The following is a 20,271-nucleotide window of genomic DNA, read 5'->3' as shown; positions in this document are numbered from 1 at the left end:
AGTGTCTAGGGCACCTTACATAATGGCCCCAGCTGAGTTGAGGGAACTCAAGGTACAGTTACAGAAGTTGTTGGATCTGGGTTTTATTAGACCCAGTTTCTCACCATGGGGTGCACCGATGTTATTTGTGAAGAAGAAGGATGGTTCGCTAAGGATGTGTATAGACTACAGAGAACTGAATAAGTTGACCATCAAGAACAAGTATCCCCTACCAAGGATAGACGATTTATTTGATCAACTGCAAAGTAAAATGGTGTTCTCAAAGATAGATCTTCGATCTGGTTATCACCAGTTGAGAATTAAGGATGAAGATATACCCAAGACAGCTTTCCATACTAGATATGGGCACTATGAGTTTCTCGTTATGTCATTTGGTTTGACTAACGCTCTAGCAACTTTTATGGACCTAATGAACAGAGTATTCAAAGATTATCTGGACTAGTTTGTGATCGTCTTTATTGATGATATCTTGATTTACTCACAGTCAAAGGAGGAGCATGAGCAACATCTCAGGTTAGTCTTGCAGAGACTGAGAGAACACAAATTATTTGCAAATTTTAAAAAGTGTGAGTTCTGGTTACCGCAGGTGACATTCTTGGGTCATATTGTTAGTAGAGATGGGATCAAGGTAGATCCATCTAAGGTTGAGGCTATGAAGAATTGGCCAAGGCCAAGGAATGCCTCAGAGATTAGAAGCTTCCTTGGGTTGGCAAGCTATTATAGGAAATTTGTGGAAGGATTCTCCAGAATATCATCTCCATTGACAGAATTAACACGTAAGAACCAGAAGTTTACATGGCCAGATAGGTGTGAAAATAGCTTCCAAGAGTTGAAGCGGCGTTTGATTACCGCTCCAGTCTTGAGTCTTCCAATTGGTCAGGAGAAATTTATGGCCTACTGTATAGTGTGAGACAGATATCCAAGGAGTTAGCAGAGGATATGACCAGAGCAAGGATTGAATTAGTAGTGGGCCAGTTAGCCAACATTACCCTGCAATCTACTCTCCTATAGAGGATAAAGGAGAGTCAGTTACAAGAGCCACAGTTGGTGAAGGTTAGAGAGGAGGTTCTAGCTGGAGTAGCTAGGGACTATTCCATATCAGACATGGGCCTGCTAAGATACAAGGGTCGGATTTGTGTTCCGATGGATGCTGTTATTAGACGAGAGATTCTGGATGAATCTAATACCACCCAGTATTCCTTGCATCCCGGTACCACCAAGATGTATCAGGACTTAAGAACTTTGTATTGGTGGCCGGGGATGAAGGGTGATGTAACTGAATATGTAGCCAAGTGTCTGATGTGTCAGCAGATCAAAGCTGAACATCAGAGACCTACAGGATTATTACAACCCTTAGACATTCCAGAATGGAAGTGGGAAGTCATTGCAATGGATTTTGTGGTGGGATTGCCTAAGACAGTGGGTCAGCATGACTCAGTATGGGTGATAGTGGACAGATACACTAAATAAGCTCACTTTCTGCCAGAGAGGACAACTTATACCGTTGACCAGTATGCGGATCTTTATGTTAAAGAGATAGTACGTCTTCATGGAGCTCCGAGGTCGATCGTGTCAGGTCGAGATCCTACTTTTACTTCTAAGTTCTGGGGAAGTTTGCAGAAGGCAATGGGCATGCAACTAAAGTTTAGTACAGCGTATCATCCTCAGACTGATGGTCAATCTGAGAGGACTATCTAGATACTGGAGGACATGCTGAGAGCATGTGTACTGGATTTTGAGGGTTCTTGGAGCAAGTATTTACCCCTGATAGAGTTTTCCTACAACAACAGCTATCAGGCGACCATAGGAGTGGCTCCTTATGAGATGTTGTATGGTAGGAAGTGCAGATCACCTATTCATTGGGATGAGTTGGGTGAGCGTAGATACTTGGGTCCTGAGGCAGTTCAAAGGACCAATGAAGCTATAGAAAAGATCAGAGCTCGGATGCTCACATCGCAAAGTAGACAGAGGAGTTATGCGAATCCAAAGCGTAGGAACGTGGAGTCCCAAGTGGGAGACTATGTCTTCCTTAGAGTCTCACCATTCAAAGGGGTGAGAAGATTTGGCAAGAAGGGCAAGCTGAGCCCTAGGTTTGTAGGGCCATTTGAGATCCTGGAGAGGATCGGTCAGGTAGCCTATAGGTTGGCATTACCTCCGGCGTTGTCGGCTGTGCACAACGTGTTTCATATCTCGATGCTATGGAAGTATGTTTCTGATGAGACTCATGTACTGAGTTATGATGATCTGGAGTTGCAGTCTGATTTGTCCTTTGAGGAGCAGCCAGTCCAGTTATTAGACAGGAAGGACAAGGTCCTGAGGAATAAAGTTATACCTTTGGTGAAGGTATTATGGAGGAACAGTAAGGTCGAGGAGGCAACCTGGGAGTTGGAGTCAACTATGCGGGATCAGTATCCCGAGCTATTCAGGTAAAATTTCGAGGACGAAATTCCTATAAGGAGGGGATAGTTGTAACATCCTAAATTACCTAATATGGCTTAGTGCCTGGATTAGGGTGCCGAGAGGCAATAATTGAGTTAATATGTGAATTATATTATAATATAGTTATGCTTGTATTTTAAAGATATTAAATATGTGTATGTGGGCCTATTTCTCATAAGAAGGGTATTTTAGTGATTTGACCCGTTTGGGGTATGAATGCTAATATGTGTTTGTGTGATTGAGACCACATTATTATGTGGACATATTTGGGTTACTTGGCGAGAGGCGATCCCGATGAGAAAGTTAGCCGAAAAGTCACATCGGGGTTTTAATACCCGGCTCGGAGTAAGCTTAGGGGTATTTTATTGATTTAGTATATTACCGGGTACTAGTGGGTAATGGAAGATTTAATGGTCACTATTTTGTGGAAGTTGGGGATTTAGAGAAACACTTGAGGATTTACCAGAAGTGGCAATTGACAGAATTGCCCTCGAGGTCATTAAAGGACTTAAATTGGTGGAAGGGCAATTTGGACTTTTTGGTAAAAGGGATATATGACTTAGGCAGCTGGAATCTAGACTTATTCAAAAAGAAAACAAAGAAGGAAAACTCTCTTTCCCGTAGCTCTCTCCCTCTCTTTCTCTCTTTGGAAAATTGGGGGATTTTGGATAATTAAAGGAGCAAAACATAGGAGGTTGGGATTTGGTGTTCAAAACCAAACTAGGAGCATCTTGGGAGCATAAGACAACCATTTGAGGTAAGATTAAATTCAGTTAGTTGAAGCTTTTCTAGAACTTTAGGTTTGGGTTTGAATCTTGGGGATTTTGATGAGTTGTATCATGATTATTAGTTGGGTTTTACTGGTGGGAATGAATATATAAGCTGTGGTAAGTGAATTGAAGGATTGGGATGAAATTATGTACGTTTTGGTTGGGTTCGGCTGAAGGAAACCCATAAATTTCTGGGTTCGTGGTGATGAGCCGCGGCTCTTTTATGGTGAACCGTGGCCTGCGAAGAGGATTTTGAGCCAGCAGGGCTCGGATGCAGGGGCGGGCCGCGGTGCCTCAGGGGCGCGCCGCGGCGCGCTTTGGTTTTCCAGGGAGGCCGAGCCTCTGGAATTAGAGGCGATCCGCGGCTTGGGTGTGAGGGGCCGCGACTCTTAAGAGGAAAATTGGCTTAACTGGGATTTTTAGATTGGGAACTTAACCATTTGGGCTCGGGATCGATTCTACTTGCTTTTTAGGTGGAATTCGATGTCCCGGAGACTAAGAGTTAATCTGGAAGTTGTTATTTGCCTGTTATTGATGGAAACTTCCTTATCGCGGTTGTGACTAGGTTTTCGCTAAGGGCTTGAATCGGGGATCGTACTCAAAGGGTCGTCACTAATAACCCGCATACGGACCAAAGGTAAGAAAACTGCACCTGTTATGTGAATGCATGATTAAAGCTTAGTTAAGGTAATGAACATGATTATTATTATGTTGCGAACGCCTGATTAGGTATGCTGTAACGTGCATAATTATGATTATGCTTATGACTGTTGAGTGAATGTATTATAATGCATTGTGTGACTATTTGATAAGTATGCTATATGAAATATGTGACGGTCTGTTATGGCTGTGAAGCTTAGTTTATAAACTAGGAAATTATTGGGATGTTAAGTGGGGATCAACTTATTAGTTGAGAATATGATGGACTCTAGGAGATCCTTATTAATTGAGAATCCCAAGGCTTCAACTTATAAGTTGGAGGCACGTGGTGGCTTGACTTATAAGTCAAGGGCATAAGGAACTTAGTTTATAAGCTAAAATTGGCATAATGCACGTGGAGTGCAGGCCACTATGGCTGGGCCACCCTGGGAGTGCAACACGCACTTGACTGGCTCGGAGGCCAACAAATTGATAGAAAGTGTGATATGCACTTGTGTGACTCTATAGTCTCCAATTGAGTTTAATGAATGTGCTGGATTCAATTATTACTGTTTGATGGTTGTTTTATTCACTAAATTGTTGATTATGTTTTCTTGCTTAGTCTTCTGGCTCACATGTGCTTTGTGGGGCAGGTACAGGTAAAGAGAAGCTCAACCATCCATGAGTCGGAGGGCATTAGCAGTGGTATGTACATATGCAGTCTGCTCGACCACCACGACCGAGATGCTCAGAGGAACTAGGGTTAAACCCAGCTTTTGCCGCTTAGGACGGCTCATTGTGTAATCTGAGTTTTGTAATACGCTTTTAAACTAACATTTTTGGGATCCCTTGTAAAGAACTTATCTTTAACTTAGTGGAAATGTTTATGAGATGGTCAAAAGTTTTTAATACCCAAACCTTGGTGACTTAATCACATGTTTAGTCCAAATGACTTGTTAGTAAGTCCAGCACTGGTTTCAAAGCACACCTGTTAATGGACCCTAATTAGCAGGGCGTTACACTCAGGCCCTCTGATAACTCTTTAATAAAGAGTTATTTTTCATACTATTAAGCTTATTAATATAAAATTGGTTGAGTGATGTTTGTGTATTTTTATTATTGTCTTTCATTTTTATGTTCGTTTGAGTTTTTGGTGTCCCTTGTGGTGTTTTAAAGCTGAAAATAGCAAATAAGGATTTTATACATGAATTTGTCCAAAGAAAACAATGAAAAGTTCAATGGCTTTTAATGGTTTATTTTGTGCTGAGATATCAGGTTTTGCTAGAACAAAGGAAGTTTTGCTGGAGCATTTTCAGCAGTATTCAAATAGGGAAATTCAGCATATGAAGAAGAGACACTTGGCATCATTAATTGAGTTGACATAGAGTGATACGGTGGCTAAAATCAGATATATTGGACTGCATTTTGGATTAAATTCTAGAACAAAAAAATGAGGGTCTCATGTGTGGGAGGCATAGAGGGTGTTTGTGTACTTTGGGAAAAAGGGTTTTGTACCCTAGCTAATAAAGAAAAAAAGGATAGCCTCCATTTACCATATTCAGACATATTTTTAGAGAGAGAATTATTTCAAGAGCCGAATAGAAAGAAAGAAATACCCAAAAGAGATAATGAAGAAGAAGAAAAGAAAGAAGGAGAAGAAAAAGTAGAGAAAAGAGAAGGACAAGGAATGAAGATTCATCTACATAGTTTCTTCTTTCCCTCTACTCTTTTGTATTTCTATTTTTATATTTCTCTCTATTTGTAAACTCATGGATATGTTGATTATGGGTATTTTTGTGTTTTGAGCATGAACTAATTTTCTTGTAGCTAGAGTTATTGATGAACTTGGATTGTGGATTTAATTGATGTTTTGTGAATGTTTTTAGTATTTAAAGTTTGTTCATTCAAGTGATGCTCAATATTATAGACTTACCTTTGCTTGATCACCAATTGTAGGTTACATAGCTAATCTTGATTTTGGAGAAAATAAGATTAGTGGAAATACTTGAATGGTGCATGATTTTCACCTTGAATTATTGTGATCTGTTGATGGTATAGGGATATATTTACCTTGTATGACCCATTGGAACTTTAATGATTAATTAATGTTCTTAATGCTAGATTTGCATATGAATTTGTCTAATTTAGTTTTGAGAACCCATAGCATATAGGTTTGGAAAAATCATATGTTCATTTCTAAAGTTCTGGTTGACAAAGTTTAATTGTTAATGCATTCCTCTAACACATTATATTGAATTTGCATTCTAGGATGATTTCATAATTCTAGCTCATTATTACATTGCTCACTTTTGTTCTTTATTTTATTTACTTTCTTGTTTAGTTTAGGTTTAATAAAGTCATTACCATTTGTTTTACCCAAATTGTTAAGTGTTTATTTTACCCAATTTATTGCTAATTCAATACATTTGTAAACGATACTCACTTATCACTTTATTACTTGCGGGCGATTGTGTACACTTGCACACACTATTAATTTTGCAACAAGTTTTTTTGCGCTGTTGCTGGGCATTGAATTTAGTAAAATTTTGTTTGTTAAAATCAATTGCTTTCAATTTGGTCTTTTGTTTTTAATTTGTTCATTTTCAATTTTCTTGTTCCTTTTTACGTTTTGTTGGTTTGATTTCCTTGCTAGGTTCTTGAGATATCTCATCGTCAAGTCCTCATGAATTTTGTTCAACACGACTTGGAGCCTTTATACAAGGGATGGTGGAGATACAAAGTTTTACTAATGAGGTTCTCATACCATGGGTTGTCCAAAGAGTGTCAATTAGAAATCTTCCTCAATGGGTTCAATGCCACAACAAGAGAATGGGTAGAAAGAGGAGATGGTACCACCAATTTCTACCAAGTATCAGTGGATGAAGCCTATTGGATGTTGGAAGACATGGCGGAATACAATGAATGGTGGAATTTGAATTGTTCAACGACCAACCAAGGGTGGGAGATCAATTACAACAATATGGAGCCAACTTTTGACATTTTACTCAAGGACTAAATGAGGAAAATTGGGATAATTTTCATGAAGTATTCAATTAAGAGGAACCTCACCAAGCAGCTAAATCAAGTTCATTGGAGGTATTGGTGATGGAGTATATGGCTAAAAGTGACGCCTTAATTCAAAGCCAAACTTCATCCTTGAGGAATTTGGAAACTCAAATTGGGTTATTGGCCAATGAGCTGTATAATATACCCTGGTGACGTGCTTAATGATTGGGAAAATTCAATGGGGAAAGCACAAAGTGAGGAGGTCAATTTGGGGAGTGGTAAGGAGATGGAGCTACCAATGGAAGAAATTGAGCATCACATGAAGCCCTCTTCAATCCAAAGTGATGAAGAAAGGGGAGAGGAAATAGTAATGTCAAATGCTATCTCTACCCAAGATGTGGATATATTATCTGAGCAAAGTAGTGAAGAAAGACTAAATCCACTCCCACCCCTCATACAACAAGTACTTTGTCCTCAATATAGCGAGCTTATGGTAATGGAAGAGTAGACATGTGATGATCAGTATTGGCCACCACCACCTCCACCTCCATTAGCATCATTCCTTGGGATCCATCATGCTTATTCTTCCAAAGAAAGTCAAGTTGAACATTGGAGCTAATCAATTTCACATCTCTCCAAGCTTGAGGGCGCCCACAATGAGGACCCATGTGCGAGGGCATATGCCACTCTCTATGGGGGGGAGCCTATCTTTGATGTGTGCTTCTCCACAAAGTCAAGACGATGACTTTAAATCAAGAGCTTCTTTGGAGGCAACCCAAGTTTCTAAACTTTTTTTTTATATATTTAGTAAATCACATTGCATTTCCTTTGTTAAATATTTTTATGTTTGAAAAAAAGATAAAGAAAAAAAAAGACAAAAAAAAGGAGAAAGGATAAAATAGTGGTTTTTATTTAGTTATTTTAATTTTAATTTTTGTTAGTTTAATTTCATTTTCTAGTGTTGTTTTTGGAGTGGTTTTACATTTGTCGATATGTTTTAGGTATTAAAAAACAAGAAAATGGTGTTTGGGAAGTAATTAGAGGGTCTGATGCTTTTGCGGAATTTTTTCTGAAACAATTCGAGGTGAAAATGCGTGATAATTCCGAGAAAAATGAGAGTTCCGTCTGCTGGAGCAAAATTTATCTCACAAAACTTTGCTGTAGCAAAATTTTCAGCTTGGGAAACTATAAGTCAAAGGACTCTACGAGCCCACATGAAAATGGGGCGCTGGCTCATAGGTGGTCTAGCACTTTCCATTTAAAAAAACCAAAAATCATAAAGCCCAGCCTGATACTCCCATTTTGTCGTTTTTCTCTGTCGATTGAAGCCCTAGCCGCCACACATCATCTTCCCCATCGTACCACCGCTCCAGCCACCACCCTCCATCACCAACCTCAACATCGACGGACCACCACTCCCACCTCCGTCCTCTTCAACCAGAGACCCATCGATGCTGCACGAACTCAGATTCCGAGCCCCATAAGCACACCCATTTGTGTGAGCCCTTGCACACGACCCAGACTCGCCCCACGCACTGTCCACACCCAGGTGAAATTTTGCACCTCTGTTGAGCCTCGTTCTCAACCCTATTTGTACATGCGCAGACGTGATTCCACCAAATCCTCTACATTGAATATTCCTAAGTGCCGAGAGATCCCAAACACCGAGCCCAGCTCTACGAGATCCCAACTCCCCACAGCTCAAATCCAGGCGCGCCGCTACCCCGAGCCCAACTCATAGACACGTGCCCCATCTTAATTCCATCCCCAAGAGCTTCATTTCTTTTTGTTGTGGTCTCTCAAGCACACGAGAAGCCTCGAGTTACTTTCAGCAGGCCATTTTCTTGCATTTGAGCACACTTTGATTTTAAGGGCAATAGTTATGCCTTTGCAGCTCAATGATGGGTAAATTTTCATTCTCTTTGCAATATTGATCTATGATTGTGCAATTCTCATTCTAGGCAACATCTCTTTTGGATTTTTGGGCCAATTTGTATATAATCTCTAGGGTATGATGCAAAGTGCATTTTGCTGTCCCGTTTGTGCATCTCTAACATTCGCATTGTTGAGCAGCATTGATTTTGGTCTTTCTATTCTTTGAAGTTTTTTCTCTGTTCTTGGGAAAAATTATTAGCAGCTATATTTGGATTTTTGGGTAGCTGTTTGAGATGCTACACAGGTCAAACTTATTGTTGGTGTTGTCTTTGTGATTGAGAATTGTGTTATTGAGGTGCTTTGAGATGATTAGCAAGTGGAAGTTGTTGTTTGTGGTGCCTGATTCTATTTTGCCGATTGTGATCTGTCATTGGTGAGAACCCATAGCCACATCTTGCCCAAACTTTAAATCATATATGGCTGCCACATAAACAAGGGCTCAAAAGCGGCAACCCGCCAATCCCTCAGCTCTACAACCGACCAAAAAGAAGGCCATCGATTCAAAATTGACCCTATCCCTTCAGATGACAATTTTGAAGGATGGGCAAGGGGAGTTTTCTTATCTCAGCTTGTTTTCATTTATTTCTCATGTTTTTTTTTTTGTTTCTATTGTTTCTAATGTTTTGTGGTTGTACTGTGTTGTTTTTTTTTCTTGTCGGTGTCTTTGTCTTGTTTTTAGTTTTTCCTTGTATTGTTGTTGTTTGTCGTTCTTTTGAGGATGTACTCTGTCTTTTTTAGTGCTAACTAGGGGGCCCGATGACGATCTTGAAAAACTAAGAATAATATAATAATATTAAGTTGAAGTGAATGCCACTCTTACTTAAGTTTTAAACTAAATTCTTTAGGTGTGAATGTTGCTAGCATTTGATTGATGAGAGTGTTTTTCTTTTTAGTATGTGTGTAGCTTCATTAAACATTTTTGAGACCCTAGAAACAGCTAGATTCTTGTGAGAGCTTAAGTTTCCAGAATTACTTAGTGGTTCTCCTTGAGGTGAAATCCTTGACATCCCCACACTAATGACATGATTTAGGCCATCTTTGGACCGTTTGAGCCTTTAAAGCCTACCTGTTATGCATTTTTATCCCTAGTCACCCCATTGAGCTTAATAGACAATTTTCTTTCTTAGCCACTCATTAGCTTATCTAGATGTAATAACCTCCTTTAACTGTACCCTTTAGCACCTTGTCTTTCTCGGTTCAATTTGTTGTTGCATTTTGGGGGTTGAGAGGAGTTGAGTGTGAGATGGGCATTTGGGTGAGAATTTTCATTTTCTTCTTTTTCTTGTTTTCACCATTGGGGACAGTGCTGAATTTTAAGTTAAGGGGAGAGTGTATTCTCATCTTTCTTGTTCTCTTGCCATTTAGTTTGTCTATCATTATTTGAAAGAAAAATAAAGTAGCAAAATACATATATATACATTAGAAATAGAAGGGGAAAAAAAGGATTAAAAATTTCACTCCCTTGCATCAAAGGAAAATTTTGAAAAAAAAATTCAAAAAAAAAGTCAAGAAATAGAAAGAAAAAAAAAAAAGGAAAGTACTCAAGTATGTTTGTAAATAAGTTTGTGGGTGTAACTCTTCAAATAAATGAAAAGTTTATTTTAGTTTTTGTCTTTGGTTGTTAGTATTAAAGACTAGTGGCAAGAGTTATATTTTATTGTGGGGTGTTCTTTGGGGAAATTAATGTGTGCATTGATTTAGGTCCTAGAAAGATTGAGGTGCTTAGGGGTGATTTAAGCCAAAACTAATCTCGCTTATCCTACCTTTACCCTACCCTATCATTACAAGCTTGATAAAATCCTACTGATCTTTGTGTGGTGTTTGTTTACATTAGTGGAGAGGGAATCACTAAGTAACTTATGGAGGCATTATTTTAGCTTTAGGACCAAGGCCTAGTTTGATTTTGGGTGAATGAAAGTGTTTAGGAAAAACTATGCATGCACTAAAGGGAGAAACACTAGACTCATATTTTGACAACAGCATTAACACTTGAAGATTTTGGTTTAAGGCTTATGTAAGTTTGAAATTAGCCTTCTCTTATTCAAAATAAAATTCCCAAGAGCTTTCCCCTTTATAGCATTGGCAAAGTAAGGTTATCCTCTCTTGTTGTGTCTTGTGTTTGTTGGTTTTCCTTTTTCGTTTGTTGTTAAACTTGTGTGTCTTTTGTGTCTTCTCTTATCTTTTGAGATTCATCACTCAAGGACGAGTAATGTTTTAAGTTTGAGGGTGTGATAACTCTTGAATAAAGAGTTATTTTTCATACTTTTAAGCTTATTAATATAGAATTAGGTTGAGTGATGTTTGTGTATTTTTGTTATTTTCTCTCCTTTTTATGTTCTTTTGTGCTTTTGGTGTCCTTTATGGTGTTTTAGAGCTAAAAGTAGCAAATAAGGAATTTATGCATGAATTTGTCCAAAGAAAACAATAAAAAATTAATTGGCTTTTAATTGTTTATTTTGTGCTGAAATATCAGGTTTTGCTGGAACAAAAGAAGTTTTGTTGGAGCATTTTCAGCAGGATTCAAATAGGGAAATTCAGCATATGAAGAAGAGACACTTGGCATCATTAATTGAGTTGACAAAAAGTGATGAGGTGGCTAAAATCAGAGATATTGAACTGCATTTTGGAGTAAATTCTAGAAGAAAGAAATGAGGGTCTCATGTGTGGGAGGCTTAGAGGGCATTTGTGTACTTTGGGAAAAGTGGTTTTGTACCCTAGCTGAAAAAGAAAAAAAGGACAGCCTCCATTTACCACATTCAGACATATTCTTAGGGAGAGAATTATTTCAAGAACCTAATAAAGAGAAAGAAATACCCATAAGAGATAATGAAGAAGAAGAAGAAAACAAAGAAGGAGAAGAAGTATAGAAGAGAGAAGGACAAGGAAGGAGGATTCATCTACATAGTTTCTTCTTTCACTTTAATCTTTTGTACTTTTTTTTTTTATATATTTCTCTCTATTTGTAAACTCATGGATATGTTGATTATTGGTATTTTTGTGTTTTTAAGCATGAACTAATTTTCTTGTAGCTAGACATATTGATGAACTTGGATTGTGGATTTAATTGATATTTTGTGAATGTTTTTAGTATTTAAAGTTTTTTTATTCAAGTGATGCTCAATATTGTAGACTTACCTTTGCTTGATCACCAATTGTAGGTTTCATAGCTAATCTTTATTTTGGAATAAATAGGATTAGTGGAAATACTTGAAAAATGCATGATTTTCACCTTGAATAAGTGTGATTTGTAGATGGTATAGGGATATACTTTTACCTTGTATGAGCCATTGGAACTTTAATGCTTAATTAATGTTCTTCATGATAGATTTGAATATGAATATGTCTAATTTAGTTTTGAGAACCCGTAGCATATAGGTTTGGAAAAATCATATGTTCATTTCTAAAGTTCTGGTTGACAAAGTTTAATTGTTAATGCATTCCTCTAACACATTATATTAAATTTGCATTCTAGGATGATTTAATAATTCTAGCTCATCATTACATTGCTCACATTTTTTCTTTATTTTACTTACTTTCTTGTTTAGTTTTAGGTTTAATCAAATCATTACCATTTGTTTTACCCAAATTGTTAAGTGTTGATTTTACCCAATTTATTGTTAATTCAATACATGTGGAGATGATACTCACTTATCACTTTATTACTTGCTAGCGATTATGTACACTTGCACGCACTATTAATTTTGCAACATCCTCGTCTGTAAAAATGATCGGTTGTTTATCCGTCATTTGTTGCTTTTGCATATGCTGCTTGGGAGTATGCATTGCACCATCGTGGATCTTCAACTCCTGTATGCATCTCTTCGGGGCCCCATTGCTTGTTCTTGGTAAATCCCTTTCTTCCACTGGGGTGGAATGAGTGGGTTTTTCGGAGCTGGAAAAGCTACAGGTGGGTTTGGCTGGTTATCCAGAGCTGGCCGCTAATTTTTTCCAACCTGCTGGTTGGCATCTAATCGATTCCGAGCATACTATACTAATGGTCTGGCTCAGATCAGCATCTCGATCTCATCTTTCAATTGGCAATAGTCATTTGTGGTATGACCGATGTCATTGTGGAAAAGACATAATTTCGTCGGATCTCTTTTAGCTCATTGATTCTTTGTGGGCTCAGGTTTCTTTGAGGGGAGGCGAGCAGAGTTGGCCAAATATTTATTTTACCATGTATCTGTCAAATCGGTATACACAGTGAAAACAGAGAAGTAATTGTCTCCATCTTTATTTTTCTTGGACCCCGCCTGGTCGCCTTCATTGTTCATCTTTTTCTTATTATTACCCACCTGGTTGTTAAGGGTAACTGGTCAAGCTGGTGCCATGACATTTGTTACCACTCCAGTGGGCTGAATGAGAGTACTGCAAGTTCCTACCATTGCTAACTCTGCCTCCTCAAAGTTAATCCATTCTTGAGCTCAAGCCAAGAATTCATGAGTGTTCTTAACCCATTTTATTTGGAGTTCTTTCCATAAATCTCCTCCTGCGATGATCCCAGCTCGAATTGGCATGAGTTTGGTGTTGTCATCAGCCTCTCTTGCTCGAGCTACAGTGTTGGTGAACCAGTTTATGTAAGCCTTGAGAGACTCACTCGGTTGCTGGTTTATAATGAGTAAGGAGTTAGCCTCAACACGTATCTCCTTGAAATCTGAGGATAGTTGATTCTAGGAAGTGATTATATGCCTTTTGAACTTATCGAACCACATTTGAGTCGAGCTTGTCAAAGAGGCTGGGAACAGAATGCATTGCAGGTCGATGATCACATTTGGTTAGACGGATAGGTGGTTCCGTCATAGGTCGCCATATGTGGCATCTTGAAACCTTGCAGATAGGGAGTTGTGACAATATGAGGAGGAAAATGTTAGAGCTCTTCCATTAATGCAAGTCATTCTTGGGTTGGATCCCTCACAGGCGGGTTATTAGGGAGCTGGTTACTAGCTCCCAACCTGGGTTGTGCATTATCCAGGTTGTTGTCCCTCCAAGTTTGAGCTCGGTATATTTGGACGTTCCTGTCATCAAGCGTCACATGAGGGTTGTCCCATGGCCTAGTGTAACTCAGCTCATTGTCGTGACCTTCTTGTCTTCGATGTGAGTTTAAGTGCTCACGCAAGTCAGATTGACTGTTACTGCAGAAACTATGAGCAGAGCTGAGATGATCTCCCAGGTCGGGCTCTTGTCTTTGAGAGTCATTGTTGTGAACACTCTTCGACCTGTCTTCATGATGTCTTTTCGTCCAATAACTGTCTTCAGCAAAACTCACCACACATTGATGAGGTCGGTGAGTCTGGTTGTTAACGTGGACCTAAATTCCAGTGTCGCGAGATCGAGGGACGTAAGTGACCTCTCTCTTAGCAGAGTTTCTTTGATCCTTTCAACTGAGAGACGTATTTCTTCAATTTCGTGGGGGTGATGTAGCTCGAGAGGGTGATGCATGAAGAATACGTAACGGTGGATATCTTATAGGAAAAGCCACTGGTCGTCCATCTGGATTTACTACTTGAGGTCACCCATTATCTACTAGAATTTCCATTTTAGGTGGTGGTCTATTCCTTTAGTCCTGATTGTTTGATAAAACACGAGATTGTAGATTTAGAGGGATCGCCTCTCTGTTTGTGCACCTGGAGTTAGTTCCAGCTTTGTTAGGTTGATCAGGTTGTCTCTAGGGTGCATGAGTAGTTTCCTCATTACTGGGGACCTAATCAGGTCATTGATTCCTGGGAACTTACCATGATGGTATAATATTGGGGATGGTAGTTTGGACTGAATGACTAAAATTCGTGCGGCTACGTCTACGCGATCTACTCCCTTATGACCAATTTGTTCTCCTTCCAATATTTTGATCAGTTGCAGGAGGTGGTAGTCGAGACATGATCTCGTCAATACAGCTATTGGCGTGGGCAAGCTGGCTCTTGAGCTCTCCATTCTCATACTCGACCAATCCCACATAATATGCAAAATAAGAATTTTCCTTGTTGTTTCCAGCATGGACTTGGGGGTGTTTCCCAGCGCGCCTCGGCACTGAATTTTCCTCCCCACCAGAGCTAGGCACTCGAAAATCCCTCTAGCCACCGGGACTTTCCGTCTCTTCTTCATGCACTGATATTTTGGATACCAATAATATTTAGGGAAGGTTTCTGAATGAAAATTTTCAAGCCCAACTTGCTCTCAATGAAAGCACAAATCTGTCGACGTGCTTTTTCGTCAATAGAGAATTAAGAAATTCAAGAGGTAATTAGGCTTAATTTAAACCGAATAATAAGATCACATAACGTTTTTACGTGGTTCAATGGTTCAAATCCACCTAGTCTACAAGTCTATGTTATTGCTATTTATCTCTCAAGAAATTATGAAAAATTCTCCAAAGTTTCAATATACAAAAATGCAATCAATTTTCCTGTCCATTCTCTCTCTATTTATAGGGATTTAATGGATAGATTTGGGTAACTTACAATATTGGGTAACTTCCCAAATATACAAATAATAACATTTATTATATCGATTGCCTTATCTTATACATTTATGAGGCAAGATTACAATATTCTAATTATTCATTCAAAATCTGGAGCCTACAGGGATTCGAATATGTGCATTCCATGCATCAATAGCAAGTTGAATGCACATTATGTGAGCTAGAGGTTTCTAGGTTATGCCAATTTCAATATCGAGAGGTTCGAGCTATATCTACGTGACCTAAATGTACAGAATCTTTAGTGAATGGTTACTAGTACGGATTACTAAGCATGTGGAATGCAAGTAATCTAGATTTGGATTACTGATGTGGATAGACATCTTCATAAAGGTACTTTAAATATAATAGTGATTATATATGACATGAACGATGTGAATTAATTTCTTTATAAACTTACAGCTTGCCATAAAGACATCTTAATAGATAATCATTTGTAGATCAGCCTAAATTCTAAGTTATCATGAACTCATGCTCATGTTTATTTTATCTTTTTATTCATTCGTGAAGGTCTCTTAATATAATGAGGTTGGTGACTTTTGTTTTGGAGATTCAATATCATGAATGGCTGAGAACATTATTACAATAATGGAATCCATGCTTTCCTAACTAATTGAATATTTGTTCCCTTAAGGGTTAATTCTGAAACTGAATAGTTATTGAGCTCAAATCTATAATATGATTATAGATTAATTATTCACTAGTGAATTAATGGTACTTAAGGAATAAGAGGTAATTAGAAGGGTAAATGGTAATTCTTGACCAGCTCTAATTAGCGAACCAATAAATGGAGGACAGAACTACATATATTGATTATATCAATGTACTACAAGAGAATACTATGTAACTATAATTCTATAATTACTTAGAGTGTTATTCCATATTTATAGTGGAGTAATAATGGACTTAATAAATAAGAATATTTAATTAAAGTGTTTAATTAACAGTCTGATTTATTAGAGCTTAATATTATAAGTTCATGGTCCCCGAGTCGCTTATGTCCTACACTGTCAAGGGTAAGGATGTCTCATACAAGATTAATGGAGAAAATAATTAAATTTCAGGACAAAGTTTCATGAAGATTGAGTTTACTAGCTCTCAAATTTACTAGTTTTCTCCAAGATCTTCATCAAGAAAGCTTAAGTTTCATGAAGATTCAAGTCTTGTAAATCCCAACCTCATTCCATTGTAGTATCTTTAAGCAATCTCAAGGAATGGAGATTTTTGGACAACAAATCTCAATTTCTGTCAAGCCTTTGTTGCATTTTGTTGATTCACATAAAATCATAGATTATTGATTTTATGTAACCAAGGTTCTACAACTCAATGATCCATTCTACCATTTATTTTATTTGTGATATATTCTTTGTATTATTCTTCAATTAGAGAATAGATTATCTTTGGTTTATTCTTTTGAATTGTAATATACAAAGCTTTGTGTATAGCCTTATCCCCAACAATCTAAAATCTCTAACCCCAAACCTAAGTTTTGTATCAAAGATTGTCTATCTCTAAGCATTATCTACTAATCAAAGCTATGGAATAAAGCTCCTCTATCTCCGCCTTTAAGTTCATGTCTCAAGATCTAGTGAGACTAGATCGATTTGATGGCTCAAACTTTGTGTGTTGGCAAGACAAGATCAAGTTTCTTTTCACAACATTGAAGGTTCACTACATTCTTGACAAATACTTGAAGGCATTGGATGCTCCGAAGGATGATGGTACTCAAGAAGTGATCAAAGAAAGGGAGAAAAGGGAAGAAGATGAGCTAATATGTAGTGATCAACGCCTTCTCGGATTGTCTCTGTGATCTCTACACCAATACAACATCAGCAAAGGAGATATGAGATGCACTTGAGAAGAAGTACAAAATTGAAGAAGAGCGTACCAACAAATTCTTCATAACTCAATATATGGAATTTAAATTCTTTGATGGAAATCCTTTACTCCCCCAAGTACATGAGCTACAAGTTATTTTGAATAAGTTATCTACTCTTAAGATAACATTGTCCGAGTCATTCATTGTGGGTGGGATCATAGCCATGTTGCCTCCATCGTGGAGGGGTTATAGAAAAAAGATTCTCCATAAGAATCATGAAATATCTTTGGAGGAGATCCTAAAGCACCTAAGGATTGAAGAGGGGTCTCATTTTAGAGATAAGTGTATGGAAGAGTCCAATGGTGGGAAATCCAAGGCTAACACCATAGAGAAACTCTCTCAATCCAAAGGGAAGGCCCACAAGAAATCCCAATCAAAGAAGGACAGTTACCTAGCCCCTAAGAAGAATGAAGGGAAATTCAGGGGTGTGAGAGGCCCTTGTTTTGTTTGTGGCAAGAGTGGTCACATGGCTAGGGAATGCAAGTTCCGAACGTCCAAAAACTATGGATCCAAGGTCAACACAACCAAAGAGGAGTTGGTTGCTACCTTGAGTGAGGTGAATGTCATCCAAGGCAAAGTGCAAGGATGGTGGTATGACACTTGTGCCACCATTCATGTAACTTATGATAGATAGGTCTTGAAAACTTTCGAAGAATCAAATGATGGGCATGAGATCCAAATGGAAAATGAGCATAGATCCACATTTTTGGGCAAGGGGAGTGCTGTTCTCTACTTCACATCCGGAAAGAAATTTATTTTGACTAATGTATTTTATGTTCCGGATATGAGTAGGAATCTTATTAGTGTGAACTTGTTGAGAAAATCGGGCATCAAAGTGGTGTTTGAGTCATGTAAGCTAATTTTGTAAAAGGGGAACTACTATGTGGGGAAAGGGTATGTGTGTGATGGGATGATTAAATTCTGTACCCAAGACTCGTGTTTTGATAATAATGCATGCACATCTTCCTCTTATATGCTTGACTTTGATTCTATTACTTTGTGGCATATTAGACTTGCTCATATAGGTTATAGTACAATTAAAAGAGTTCTCGAATGTTTTTTAATTGTATGCAATGATGTTGAGCATGATAAATGTGAATTATGTATCAAATCTAAGATGGTAAAGAAACCTTATCAAGTGTTGATCAAGAAACTAACTTGTTAGATTTGTTACATAGTGATTTATGTGAATTGAATGGAATAATTACTAGGGGTGGACATAGGTACTTTATTACATTTATTAATAATTGTTCTAGATTGTCATATGTGCACTTGCTCAAGAATAAGAATGATGCCTTTAGCATTTCAAAATATATAAAGCCAAACTTGAAAATCAATCGAAAAATAAAATTAAAGTAATTACAAATGATAGGGGCGATGAATACTTTTCCAATGAATTCAATGTGTTTTGTGATATGCATGGTATAATACATGAACTTATACCCCCTTATACACCCCAACCAAATGGTATGACAGAAAGAAAGAATATAACATATATTGAAATGCTAAATGCTAAGTTGTTACATGCAAATTTGAGTTTTGCATTATGGGGAGAAGCCTTGCTATCCGCTAGTCATATTCTAAACCGAATTGCTCTAAAGAAGAATCAAACTTCACCATATGAGATATGGAAAGGAAAGAGGCCCAACCTAGGGTATCTCAAAGTGTGGGGGTGTCTTCCCTATTGCAAGAGAATGGAACCTAAAAGGACCAAGTTGGGTCCAAGGGCCATCAAATTTGTATTTGTAGGATATGCCTCAAATAGCAAGGCCTATAGGCTATTAGACTTGGAATCTAATGTGATAATTGAATCAAGAGAAGTTGAGTTCTGTGAAAGTATTTTATATAGTGAAAATAGGCCTTAAGAACTGATCTCATTAGAAGGAACTCAAAAGGAGTTACCTTCAAGGGTTGTAGAGCAAACGAATTTGCCTAGAAGAAGCCAAAGGCTTAAAGATAGTGGATCACAAAGTAAAACCTCTCAAGCAGAGACCCTTTACCTAGTAGAGGGAAATCACAAGGGAGACACTTGGAAGTATTCAATGGTACTTCAAGTGGAGGATGATCCTAAAACATTCTAAGAGCCATTTCCTCAAGGGTCTCTACTTTTTGGAAGGAGGCAATAAAAGATGGGATGGATTAAATTATTTATAACCACACTTGGGAGATTGTTGATCTACCACAAGGATCAAAGCCAATAGGTTGCAAATGAGTATTTCGAAGAAAGTACAACACTAATGGAACAATTCAAGCCTATAAGGCAAGATTGGTGGGAAAAGGGTTTAGACAAAAGGAAGACATATATTATTTTGATACCTATGCACTGATAGCAAGGACAACATCTATAAGATTTTTGTTTGCCTTATCATCAATACACAACCTCTATGTTCATCAAATGGATGTCAAAATGACATTCCTAAATGGTAACCTTGATGAGGGGGTTTACATAGAACAACCAGAAGGGTTTGTTCTAAGGAGAAATGAACATAAGGTGTGTAAGCTTGCTAAATCATTATATGGTTTAAAACAAGCACCGAGACAATGGCATGAGAAGTTTGATGAAGTCATTGTTTCGGATGGGTTTAGACACAATAGTGCGGACAAGTGCTTATATTATAAGATTTTTTATGACTATGTTATCTTGGTGTGTCTCTATCTTGATGATATGTTGATATTAAGTAATGACATGTAAGGAATATTATGAACAAAGAGGTTTCTGTCTTCCACTTTCAAAATGAAAGACCTTGGAGAAGTCGATACCATACTAGGTATCAAGATTAGAATAAATGTGGATGGATATGACTTAGGTCAAGCTCACTATATTGAGAAGATGCTTGGCAAGTTTGGTCATCTTAATTTTAAAGAGGAAAATACACCCTGAATTCAAGTATAAAGCTTTTAAAGAATGAAGGGAGAGTGGTGGCTCACTAGAGTATCCAAGTGCAATTGGAAGTTTGGTGTACGTCACACATTGTACTAGAGCGGATATTGCATTTGCAGTTGGTAAACTAAGTAGGTTTACTAGCAATCCAAGTATCAAACATTAAAAGGTCGTAGAAAGAGTTTTTGGATACCTCAAAAGGACCAAATAATTGTACCTCCAATATTCTAAGTTTTCCAAGATACTTGAA

The sequence above is a fragment of the Humulus lupulus genome, chromosome X (genome assembly GCF_963169125.1).
Source record: "Humulus lupulus chromosome X, drHumLupu1.1, whole genome shotgun sequence".
Taxonomy (NCBI): Eukaryota; Viridiplantae; Streptophyta; class Magnoliopsida; order Rosales; family Cannabaceae; genus Humulus; species Humulus lupulus.
Note: the sequence above shows the minus strand (reverse complement) of the source record.